This window comes from Cannabis sativa, chromosome 5 (genome assembly GCF_029168945.1).
Source record: "Cannabis sativa cultivar Pink pepper isolate KNU-18-1 chromosome 5, ASM2916894v1, whole genome shotgun sequence".
Classification (NCBI taxonomy): Eukaryota; Viridiplantae; Streptophyta; class Magnoliopsida; order Rosales; family Cannabaceae; genus Cannabis; species Cannabis sativa.
In genome coordinates this window covers 58,107,520-58,121,828 of record NC_083605.1, presented here as the reverse complement: position 1 = coordinate 58,121,828, position 14,309 = coordinate 58,107,520, and positions in this window count along the sequence as shown.

Below are 14,309 nucleotides of genomic sequence, written 5' to 3'. Positions count from 1 at the left end.
CTTCTATGACATTTTTTCACATTTAAGACTTTATGGTATTTGATATGTCATATTTTTATAAACCTATTATCCAAACTCATATTTCATGTTTTTGTTTCTAACTTAATTAGTTTTTTTTAGTTTATTTTATATTTACATTTTAGGGTTTCTTTCTATTTGGACAATTTACACCAAATACTAATTTTTTTTTCAAACATTACATTTATAATTTGGCAAAGAAATTTTTACATTTATACTTTTCTTAATTTTTTTTTTCTTTTTTACTGTTTTTTACTTATTAAAGTTTTAAAAAGGTTTTTTTTTGTCATTTTTATATCTATATATATTTTAATCAATTCTGACTCTCTTTTTTCTTTTCATTTTTTAAGTCAGTTGCTTACTTTTTCTTTCTTTCTTTCTCTTCTTTCTCTCTAATTTTCTTTTTTATTTTTTTTTTCTAATTTCTCTTTGTGTCTCTCTTTTTATTTTTTTATTTTTTTCTCTTTGTGTCTCTCTCTTTTTTTTTTTTTAATTTTTTTTCCTCTTTGTATATATATAAATATATATAATAAGTGTACATTTTTATATCTCATTTATTTTACAGAAATTAATTTGTTTTTTTATTTAAACTATTATTTATTTTTTTTGTTAAAAAATAATTATTTTATTAAAAACAGTACAAAAAAAATCAGTTTCATCAACATCATCATGAAAAAAAATAATATAAAAAATCATAATAAAAAAAAATACAAACTTTAAAAACTAGTTTCATCAACATTGAAAGAAACTAATAATTTCATTAAAACAATAAAAAAATAGTTTCATCAACAAGATAATGAAAAAAAAAATTACAATCTAAAAATGATACTAACTTTAAAAACCAGTTTCATCAATATTAAAAGAAACTAATTATTTCATTAAAAGAGGCAAAAAAAAAATAGTTTCATCAATAACATAATGAAAAATACACAATGCATAATAACTAAACTCTTACAAACGATACTAAATTTAAAAACCAGTTTTGAACATATAAATTTTATATTAGTACCTAATAACCAAACTTTTAACTTCATTCTTTATTTTGGCATTTAATTTTTATTTGCTTGCTCAAAAAATAGAATTGATTTAAACATACATGATGTAGCAAATATAACAAAGAGAAACGGAAATTAAAATCAAAGAGAAAAAAAGAAACAAAGAAAATTAAAGAGACAAAAATGCAATAAAAACCATAAAAGAATAACAAAAAAATAGTAGAATGTGAGAAACTAGTTAGTAAAACAACCAAAATAAAAACAAGTTTCTTGAAATAATCAAATAAAAAATTGAAACTTAAAACTCAATTATGAACAACAATAAAAAAACCAGTTATGAAAACTAGTTACTTAAAAAAAAACCAGTTATGAAAATAATAAAATAATATATGTGTTAGAAACTGATTATTTAAAATAAAATAAAAATTGTTGTTCAAATATCATACAATAATAAAACTGGTTTTATACAAACTAAAAAAAATACAATAATATTCTAAAAATGGAGCAACCCCATTATAGAACAGTTAAAACCTGTGAAACCAATTTTGACGCTATAAAAAATCATAACAAAATATAAATATTAATTATAAAGTTAACTGAAACCAGTTTCATATGACAATCAAATAAAAAAAAACACACACAAAAATACAAAAAAAAAAATACTAATCACAAGTATAATCAAAACAACACACCATGCATACCAATATTAAAAACAAAATATAAGTGTAAGTTTCGAACCTAGAAACAAAATAATAAAAAAGTAACTTAAAATAAAAAATTTGTAATAACATAATGAAACTATTTTTTTATTCTTTTAATAAAATTATTAGTTTCTTTCAATGTTGATGAAAATGATTTTTAAAGTTTGTATTATTTTTAGATTATATTTTTTTATATTGTTTTTTTTTATCAGGATGATGTTGATGAAACTGGTTTTTTTTTCAGGATGATGTTGATGAAACTGGTTTTTTTTTTTTTCTGCTGCTTTTAATGAATTAATTAGTTTTTAACAAAAAAACAAACAGTAGTTTAAATAAAAAAAAAAACAAGTTTAATTTCTGTAAAAAAAAAATAACATCTACAGTTAAGATCATTTTTTATTTATTTTAGTGTTTTATTGTTTAATAAAAGAAAAAAAATAAAAAGAAACACAAATTTAAAGTTTTTTATGGCATTTCTCATGACTTTTTCCCATATTTGTAAGTTCTTTTAAAAAAAATGCCATAGTTAGAATAATTAAGTTTTTATACCATATATATCAAAATATATCTTCATTTTCCCATATTTTTGTAAATATTCCCTTTTTAAATATTGTATCAATTTTACCCTTGTCACTTTAAGATACTCTCCATGTGACTCTCTTGTGTCAGGATATTTTGGGTACAATGCATATAAAAAGATGTATGTTTCAATTAAATATAAAATTAGAGCTAAATTTAATTAATTGATTAATAAAAGTGGTATTTTTCAACTTACCCCACAGAAAAATAAAATTTTTCAAAAATCAAACAAAGAACTAGTTGATTGCAAGCACGTGTAGATTACCCTACAATTTTAGGTGTGTTTATATTGGGATAATTACACCATGAAATTTCTAACTTTTTTACTTTTATACTATGGGATGGAATTTTTTTCAGAAATACTGTGTAAGTTTTATACTGTGTACTGTGTTAAGTTTTCATTGTTGTTCTACGGTTATTTTTTAGTTGTTCTACTATTGTTTTTAGTTGTTCTGTTTTGTGTTTCACTATTGTTTTATAAAAACACAGTATTTTTGAAAAAATTTCCGTGTGACAGTATTTTTATAAAAATTAATCCAAATTTCAGTATTTTTGTAAGTTTCCCTTTATATTTGAACCCAACCAATCAAGATTAGTTTAGCTAACTGCCAAAAAAATAAAAATTATTTAATATACATTAATAATTTTATTAGTGTTTAAGAAGATGAGAATTAATATTTTATATCTAAATTATTTTTAATCTCATGTGTTAAATATATATTAAATATATAAAATTATAAATATATTTTAAAAATATATAAATATAATTAGATGACCATTGGATGATAATTGAATCTGTGCAGTTCGATTAACCATTCGATCAGATGTCTCATCCAACAACTAATCCGATCCATTGAATTTTTAAAATGGGGAATTTTTAGTTATATATGTAAATTTTAAAATTATTAACAAATATAACATTGGACATTTAAATGATAAAGTTGAGGGTAGTTGTAACGCATATAAATAACTATGTACAGTTTTTTCTATGAATAATTACATAAGGCACTATTTTTTGTAAAAAAAAATTACATTTTTACGTTTAAAGAATTTTTTTTTATATTTTTACGATTTTCATAGAAACAACACGAAAATAACAAGAAAGCTATATTAAAGTAACATGAAAATAATATCTAAATAACATCAAAACAACAACAAAAAATAACATACAAATAATAAAAAATCAACAACAAATTAACAAGAGTACAACATAAAAATACCGTATTTTCTGTAAATAAAATTAAAAAATTGTAATAATATTTAAAATTCCGTAAAATAATATTTTTGTAATTTTTTATTATTTTTGTGTATTTGTGAAATAATATCAAAATGAGTGCTATTTTTTTATGCGTGTTGTGAACGAAGAATTTTTATTTTGACTTTTTTTTACATACTTTTATTTTCTTTTTTATAATTATATAAAAAAAATAATAATTATATTATTAATTGTTTGATTATTTTAATATGTAGAAAATATATATTTAAAATAAAAAATAATCATTTACTTTATTTTATATGTTGTTAACAAAAAAAAGGCTAATTAGAATTTTTGCCCCCTGAACTTTGACATGTACCAAATCATGCCCCCTGAACTTTTAAGATCGTTGAAAATGCTCCCTGAACTATTTAGATTGTTGGATTTAAGGATTTTTTTTTCTAATTTTAGTAAAAAAGTCTAACATGGATGAAAGTACAGGGGCCATGATTTAGTACATGTCAAAGTTCGAGGGGCATGATTTGGTAGATATCAAAGTTTGGGGAGTATGATTTAGTATATAAACAATCACTGAAGTAGTAAAATTGAATGAAATTAGACAAAAGTCCTTAAATCTAACAATCTCAATAGTTCAGGGGGCATTTTTAACGACCTTAAAAGTTCAGGGGGCATGATTCGGTACATGTCAAAGTTCAGGGGGCAAAAATCCTAATTAGCCTAAAAAAAATAAACAGATGTTAATAAAAAAAATGAGACATTTAGATACTAATTAGTTTATATTTGTGTTACTTTTTAAGGTGGTCATTTTAAGATGTGTGGAAAGCATATATTTTTTTGATAGTATCAAAAAATAACCATACTTAAAAGTAACATTTGAGTTTTTTTTTTATATTTTATTAACATACAAGAAACTAAATTTTAAACTTAAATAAAATTTAGTATATTGTTAATTTTATGGTGGATTACTATAAATATCTTATCATTTCATATTTAAAAGTAGCTCGATAGTATCTAAATAAATTTATTTTAACGTGTAATACTTTGATAATTATTTTTTTTAAAAAAAAAATTATAAAGAAACAAAGTCGTATCTTAAGCATCACGGAATTAGGAATATTACAAAAAATATTATTTTAAATAACATTATATTATTTTATTGTTTAAAATACTTTTACTTATAATAATAATTATAAGTTCATTACATTCAAAACGTAGTTGCGAATTTAATGATAATGTACAATAAAGTATAAGTACTTACTGTTGGAATATATTTTACCAGGACCTAGATTTACTAACAAGTATGTTTATTAATATCCTAAATATGAATTTTTAAAATAATGAAACTTAAACACATATAAAGTTTGAGAAACCTTACATTGCTTGCAGCGAAATATAATGACTCCTCCCACTCAGATCTCTAACCCTTGTTCTTTTCTGTCCCGGAGTATTATCAATATTTGAGCCCGATTCTCCTTCAATTGTTTGGATTCTTCACAGTCTTACACACTATAATTGAAGACTAACTTGCTATGGGTGGGCATGCACTCAATCACTAAGGCTCGAAATTTTATGTGAAGAACACTCTAATGATTCGAAATTTAGAAGAAGAAAAAGAAATCTCAAAACTCTCTAGTTGTCTGACAAGATGTAAACTAGCTTTAGAGTCATTAGTTGGATTATGAGACTATTCTTTTCTTTTTATACTAATTCACTTAGGGTTATGATTGAATTATATAGAATAAAAAATGATAAAATAATAGCTAAAATAAGCCTATAGTGGTCGGCCATGATAGTGGCCCCACTAATTATATTTTTGCCATTTTTCTCAACCTTTTATCTATTATTTCACAAATACTATATTTTCCAATTTCAATCCTATAAATGCTAAAATTATTTATTTAATAATTATAATTAATTACCAAATAAAATTGTCATTTATATTATTTATTAATTAAACTTCACAAAGTCTCTTAATTAACAAATAAACCCTAAAATCTTTTTTCTTCACAATCAAGTCATAACTTAGTGAAAATTCATAATTAAAATCAATTAACTGAGTCTTACAAGTAGTATTATCTCAACTAGTATGGGGACCATGGGCCTATATAACTGGGCTTCCAATAAGTAGATCTAGAATTTACTAAGTAAATTCTCTAACTTATTAATTCCTCCTTGCACCACTATAGATTTGGAATTGCACTCTCAATTATATAAAGCGCTCTATATGTTCCACGATATGTTGGGTTTTGTGCCCTAAATAAAACCCATTTCAATATAATCAGATTTACTAATTAATAAAGATCCATTTTATGTTGCATGGTTCACATGATTTATTTCATGATTATGTTTAATGTATAAATTCTATTAAGTCCAGAACATATTATTTGTTCATGATTATAGTGTCGTCAGCACAGTGGAATATAATCATGATTATATGTTCAAAAGTTTAATTCTCATGATTTATCAGTTCACTGGATTTAGACTGGCATGATAATCAGGGATAAGGTATACTTACACCTTGGATAAGTGTTATTTCCTTTCCAGGGCATTGGCAAAGTTTACCAATATCGGATGTATGGAGTATACATTGGAAAGGACCGATATTGATCTTAGATAAGATATCATAAACTTATCGTTATATCTTTCTAAGTCAATATCAATGGTTGATCTAAGGTTTATGGATCTCAATCCTTACATGGTTAGATTCGATCTCAAGAGTATTATTTGTATTCTTTGATTTGTTAGTTAAGCCTACCTTTTGGTCTGGGTGATACGTACATTTTGGGAACATGATAGTACAATTGAATGGGAGCGTTAATCATAGATATGGAATCTATAGCTTCTATCTGGACATAGAAGTGAAACGATGATCTCCTTCGAGCTTGGCTGAATAGAGATAAATAATTGAGGCCTCATTTCAGTTTTTTTATATTAGTTTACTGAAGTATCATTTATAGGTTGCTAAGTGTTTTAAGGATAAAATACATTGAAGGGTATGTTGGGATTTTATGCCCTAAATAAAACTCATTACAATCTAATCTGATTTGTTATCAATAGAAGAATACAAGTCATTTACATTTACATGTTTATGGTTTAATATATATATACAAAATCTGTTAAGTCCAGAACATATATTCATTCACAATTACAGTGATGTTAACACAGTGGAATGTGATTGTGATTATATGATTCGAAAGACAAAGTCCCTGTTTCATCAGTTCATTGGATTTACATTGATTTGATAATCAGCGATGAAGTGTACTTACACTTTGCATAAGTGTTATGTTCTTTCCAGAACATAGGCAAAGTATACTAGCTTCGAATGTATGGAGTATACATCGGACTAGACCGATATTGATCTTGGTTAAAGATGTTATAATACTTACCGTTGTATCTTTCCAAGTCAATATCACTAGTTGATCTTAGATCAAAAAGATCTTAATCCTGATATGCTTAGGCTCAATCTCAGGAGTGCTATTCATGTTCTTTGATTTGTTAGTTAAGCCTACTTTTGGGTCAGGGTGAAACGTACATTTTGGGAACATGATAGTATGATTGAGTGGGAGCGCTAAACATAAATATGGAATCTATAGCTTTTATAGGTATTCAGAAGTTAAGTGACGATTTCCTTCGAGCTTGGCTAAATAAATGTAAATGGAAGAGCTCTTTTTTCAGTGATTATATTTTAGTTCACTAAAACATCATTTACAGGTAGCTTAGTGTTTTAAGGATCAAAATACATTGAGGGATGAAACGGTAAATTTATCCCTACTCGGTGTAAATCATCTATATAGAGGATCTTTGATTATTTAGATTATAACGATGGTTAAATGTGATAGCGTATCTATATGGTGGAACATATAGAGCGTTCTATATGACTGAGAGTGCAATTCCAAGTTCTAAGAGTGGATGCAACAAGGAATTAATAAGTTAAGGAATTTACTTGGTAAATTCTGGTTCAGCTTATTGGAAGCTCAATAATATAGGTCCATGGTCCCCATTCTAGTTGAGACCATACTACTTGTATGACTCAAAAAATTGATTCTAATTAATCAATTATTATTCTAAAATTAGGCTATGTCTAGTTTATGAATTTTCACTAAGCAAGGGCAAAATTGTGAAGAAAAGAGATTCTAAGTTTTATTTATTAATTGGAAGACTTTATTATGTCTAATTAATAATTATATTAAATGACAATATTATTTAATAATCTATTTTAGTTATTAAATAATTAGTTTTGGCATTTAAATGGTTAGAATTAGAAAATTGGTATTTTTGAGAAAATAGAAATGAAAATTGTCAAAATTACAAAATACCAAGTGGGGCCCATTAACACTATGGTCGGCCACTTGATAGGCTTTTTCCAATTATTATTTTCATTATTTTAATGCTAAGTAATTGCTAATCTAAACTTAGTGGTTACCTATAAATAGATAGTGATGCCTCACACTTAATAAGAGATTGAAAATCAGAAATTTTGCATTCAGAAAAATTTGAGCCATCTAACAATCCTTCTATAGCCAAACCACTCTCTCTCCCTCTTTTCTTCTTCAATTTTCGAAACCTTGAGTGATAGAGTGAGTGCCCACACACATCAAGTGGTATCTCAATCATAGTCTAGAAGATTGTGAAGAATCCAAACTGAAGAGAAGGACATTCAGGCTCAGATCTTGGTGATACTCTGCGATAGAAAGGATACAAGGGTTAGAGATCTTAGTGGAAGGAGACATATTATTCTGCTGCACCCAATGTAAGGTTTTCTAAACTTTATATGTGTTTAATTTTATTGTTTTAGAAATTCATATTAGGATGTTAATGAAACATACTTGTTAGTAAATATAGATCCTGGTAAAACATATTCCAACAACTGGTATCAGAGCCATGGTAATGATTTACTTTCATGAAATATGAATTAAAATGATGATCTACATTGATTTGGATGGTTTCATGTGGTTTATGTGCCTATTTGATGATAGTATAGAAATCGCAATGTATGTTACTGAAATATTTTTTATTTCGATCTGGAATTATTTTTACTGGAAAGTAGACAAAAAATTAATAAATTTACGCTTTTACAGAACCTAATTTGGATTTTTTATGAATCAGATATGATTTTTTGAAGTTGAATAAAAATATGAGGATTTGAAACACTCACTCGCGCGCGCAGGGTTTGGGACGCTCGGACAGCGCCCATTCAAACAAGGTGCTGGCCGAGGTTTCTCGGACACAACCCTTGTCTGAAGGGAAGCTCGCGCCCGTGTCCCTCGGTCAAATGAGGTTGCTTGCAGCCTCTGTTCTCGGCCGTTTCCCAGCTTCCGCGCGCAGGGTATGCATTGCATACCCATGTGCCTCAAATTCGTTTTCGTCATAACTTTTGATTCAAAAATCGTTTTTCATTGAAACAAAAGCCAATTTTTGGTAGAATTTTGTGTAGAATCTGAATTTTCAGTTAAAAATCTAATTGTCAGAATAAAACTAATTTTTATTATTTTTTTTAATTAATTAAAATTAGTTTTAGGTATTAGTAGGCTTTGAATTTTGAAAATTTGATTTTTCACAAAAATAGCCTTATGGTTAATTTTGAAATTTTAGATTTTTTATTTATTTTAATTATAAGATCTGGTATTTTTTTTATTAAATTTTAAATGATCTTACTTTGATATTAAAATATTATCCTTTTAAAAAATAATCTTGTACTAATTTCAAAATTTTGCTAACCATATCATATTTTTTTTTCAAATTTGTTATTTTCAAAATATATTTTATTAATTAAAATTATAAGATTAGGAATATGTTAGGTTTAACATTTTATCTTATTAGATATTTTTTTATTATTAAAATTATATTTTGGCAAAAATAACATGAAATTTGAAAAGTTAGTTAGTTTAGGTTTGAATAGAAATTTTAAGGTTTCTAAACCATAAATTTTCAAACTCGTTTTATTTTATTATTTTATTAAAATATTCTAACCATATTAAAATATCTTAATTTTTTAAATTAGTTTATTTATGTAATATTTAAATTTATTAAATTATAAGACTTAGAATATAATATTGAAATATCTAAATTTTAAAATTCAAGATATTTTATTGTATCATCTTATTAGAAATTTTAAATAAATTTAAATTTTGAATAAACTTGATATTTGAAAAATTGGTTAGATATTTTTGATTTTTTGTTAGAATTTAGAAAATTTAGGAGTTTGTTGAATTTTTGAATTTTTCAAATATTCTCTAACAACCTAAATTTGAATTCTAGTTAAGATATTTATTTTAAAATTTAATTTTTTTTTTAAATTTTAAAATTGAGATATTTTAGCTTATTTTCCAAAGATTCCAGATCAGTTACTTGTTTGTTTGTATTGTTTGATTATTATATTGTATACATTCAAATTTTTTTTACAAACCTATTATTTATTTGATCTAAATTGCTATGATTAACTTGTTGACATATCCGATGATATAATTTTAATTATAGTCCAATTGTCAATAGATCTTATAAATAATTTGTAACAGGTAAATTTTGCATTTCTTTCATCTGTGTAAACCTAGTAACATGATAGGGCCCATCCAAATCATTTAACCTGTGTGAGCCTATGTGTTAGCTTATTGGGCTTAGATGCATATAGGAAGCCCATTTAAGTTTTTACTAAGTAAATGGACTAGGTTGCTATTAGAAATTTCACTTAAGAAATTTTATTTAGGCCCAATTAAAATTGGGCTTATTGAATTAATAACAATTGTTTATTTAAAGGTTAAATTCCTCTCTTTTGGGCCTTGTGTGAGAGTTAGGGGGCCAATAACAGTGGATACGACATATTGGGCCCAGCCCTCCCTCACATGAACTACCCTAATTGTGAAGGCCCATTTGCCTTATTTAAATAATTGTATTAGGTTAATTATATTAGTATAACCTAATTAAAATTGAATTAGCAACATAATTAACTTTTAAAATATATGAAATTTATTTTTCATTTTAATATTTTGAAGTTAATTTTAGAAAAAAAACACTTAGTTAATTGAAATATATTCTAGATAGTTATTTCTAGTACTAGTTATTTTTCTAATATTAAATAGGAAGATATTTTAGATTGAAAATTAATTGTTTAATAATTAATTTTGGGTCAATTTAAATAAAGTATATTTTCCTAGTATTAAACTAGAATTAATAATTAAGTCTCATCTGTACTTAATTATTTATTTCTTGAATTTAATACATTTAATTAAATTAAAAATTAAATATCTAAGTTGATTTTCATCATGATACTTAAATATTATTATTTTCAAGATATTTAATTAAATTGAAAATTATTTTAAGTTGGAAATTTTTTTAAATTTCATAACAACTTAAATTTGAATAATTTTCAAAATATATATTTTATTTTATTTTATTAATCATTATTTTCGAAATTGCATTTAATTATGCAAGATATTTTTTGATTTTTTTTTGAAAAATAGATTAAAATTGAAAATTAATTTTTTATTTTAATTAATTTATGAGCAACTTAAATCAATGATTTTTTCATTTAATGATTAATTTAAAATAAATGAACTAAAATATATTATAATTAGAAAATGAATTAATTAGTCAATGAAAGTCTAGATAGATATTATTTGTTTTTGCTTGAAGTTTTTTTTGTAGTAGTGTTTAATTAAATAGAAAATTAATATTTAAGTTGATTTTCATCATGATACTTAAATATTTGAATTTTTCTTTATATTTAATTAAATAGGAAAATTATATTTTAGTTGAAAATTAATTTTATTAATTAATTTTGGACCAACATAAAATTAGAATAATTTTCCAAGATTTATTTTTATTTTATTTTAGAGCATTTCGAAAATTGTATTATTATATACTTTAATTTTTCGAAATGCAATATATATTTATAGAAAATTAAATTTGAGTTGGAAATTAATTTAAACTAATACAACTTAAATTGAATAATTTTCTAAATATTTATTGAAAAATTATTACTAAGATGGAAATAATTCATTTTATTTTCATATCCATCTAAGTATAATTTTATAAATATTAAATTAAAATTTTATTTAGAATTTTATTCTAAATTGGAAATTTTAATTAAATAAATATATATTTAAAATAAATAGATTAAAATAAATATTAGAAGAAAATACATTTTAAATAATGAGCTTTATTATTATTATTATTAGGGTATTCGATCTCCATTGTTGGTTTTACATAGTTATTGTTTTAGTGAGTAATCCTCCCTAATGGAGGAATGTTCATTAACAATTTAATGCCGTAGAATCTCGAAAGATAAGTACTTTTTGTAAGTGTTTATTTTAGAATGGATCACCCTAATGGTGGAGACTTTAATAGGGCTTACAAAATTATGAAACAATGGTGGAAGCTCATAAGATAGAATAGCCTTGACTCTCGCCTAAACGGGACAACGCTGAATTCTTGTCTTGATCGAATAAAAGGTTGCTAGAATGTTTATCATTTTAGATGAGCTGACAACTCTATTCAATGGATGGTAGTTTTGACTCTCGCCTAAACGGGACACTAATATCAGTTTGTTGAAAACCTTGGAAATTATTTAGGATTGTATGTTTTAGTATTTTCGCTTGTCATTCCTACTTGCTATGTGCTAATAATTTATGAATGAGATTTTGTGTTAAACCTTACTTGATTTCTATTTATTGTTATTTGTAGTATCCAATATGACAATGACCAATCCCATGTTGTCACTGTTGACTGATAATAAGTTGAGTGGATCTAACTTTCCCAAATGGAGAGAGAACATTAACATTGCTCTCATTGGTGAAAATACCCTGTTTATTCTTAGACAAAAATCACGGTACCTTGTCGTAGTGGGAGGTTTTCAAAGAACTCACCCTGTTATGACTTGGAAGACACTTGTGATGAAAATCCATTGTTAGTTTAAACAAGTAATGGATTGTCAGATTAAGAAACTAGGAAGAAAAGCCAAGAAAACTATGGTTAAAATCATTTATATGGAACAACCAAAAGTTTTCTATTACAAGGACAAGAAAAGAAATTTTGAAAAATAAGTCTATTCAATGGACTTAACAAAACTTCCTGTTCCTAGTATGATACGTTTGAGATTATCTAAACCTATGGCTTATGGTATGCCTAGTATTTACTTACTCTAATGCAAGCAACTTACTTTAGTAAGACGCTGGAGCATTTCTTTTCTAATGGCAATCTATAGAAGCTTCTCGACTTCTAGACATAGATTTTATTTATCTAAGGAAAAGTTTCAACTATTCCAGAAAAGATAAAGCCAATGAAAGAATTCCTTAGGATCATCAGTAAGAGGTCTCAGATATGCTTTTGTATGCCTTAGACCAGACACCTGCTGTTGAGTGTAAGTAATGAGTAGCTCCAGCTGCTTCAACTCGGATGCTATTTAGCGAGTTGAATCAGATGGTTGACAGAAGGGTGGAGTTAGTCCAAAATGAAGATGAAGCTCGAATTTTTTTTAATTTTTGAATTAATTGTTTTAGTTTCAGAACAATTTGGATTTCAGTTATTAGTTTGGGATTTTATTCCCTATTTTTCATATTGTTGGAGACAATTCCTTTAATTTTGGAGAATTTAATAATAAAGTTTTCTATTTTGGAAATGAATTGCACTCATGAATTGAGCTTCATTTACTTTATCTTGTGTATGCCAGTACCAATTATATTTATATGTTTTAATGATTGTATGTGTATGTGTTTTTATTATTGACACAAATTCTATAGTATCTTAAACTCTTCAAAGAGTTAATACTAAATAAACACTTAGAATTTATTTTCTATGTTTATGAATAATTGTTAATTCTAAAACAATTATTAAGAATTTGTTTAATAGAAAGATCTTTTGATCTGATAGGGGTAGAAAAAGTTAAGAATAATATGCAGTTCAACGATCTTTTATATTTATTGAACTCTGGATTATATTCATAACTCCACATGATCTCTATAACACTTAGAGATGGACCATGTTCTCTATATCCCTTAGGGGTGGATCATAATCTCTATATACTTAGGGGTGGACTATACTATTGAAATATGTAGTTCATTTTGAACTCTGGACTATATTCAATACACCACAGTACTCTTTGTCACACACATTTTAAACATGGAAGTAATATAATGAATTAGCAATTATCAGAATAAATTCTTGATCTTGATTTATGTTCCAGTTTATATTTACTGTTGTAATAGAAATTGATACCAATAAAGTTCTTTGACATTGTATCACACTACTTTAATTAAGTGGGAGAATTTTAAAATTCTTTACCCATCTTCATTTGGTTGACACTTGTGATAGGAACTTAAGAACACTACTGAGAAAGTAAATCTAACCATTCATATGGATAGAAATAACTTATCAGAATTATGAGAATAAGATAGTAGAATTCTTGCATAGTCTATTCGAATGACTTGGGCAAAAATTCCTAATCCTCATAAAATTTTATGGTATCTCAATTTGATTACTTAATCTCTAGCAAGTATTTTACACTTCATTTAAAATACTAGATTGCTATGTTGATGGCTTAGTCTAGAAGGAACTTACAGTTTCAAACTAAGGTAATATGTCACAACTAGATATCCCTCAAAACAATAGTAAGAGGTTAAATGTACTTTTATGTATAATTTAACCAGACACCTACTGTTGAGTGGGAGCCATCTGAGATGTAATCACACAAGGAACATTAAGGGACAATCAAGAAAGATTTATGAATGTGACCTATGTGTTAGATAATAAGAATGCATATATTAGTAGTCCTTATATCTACACCAACTCATAAAGAATCCGAGATGG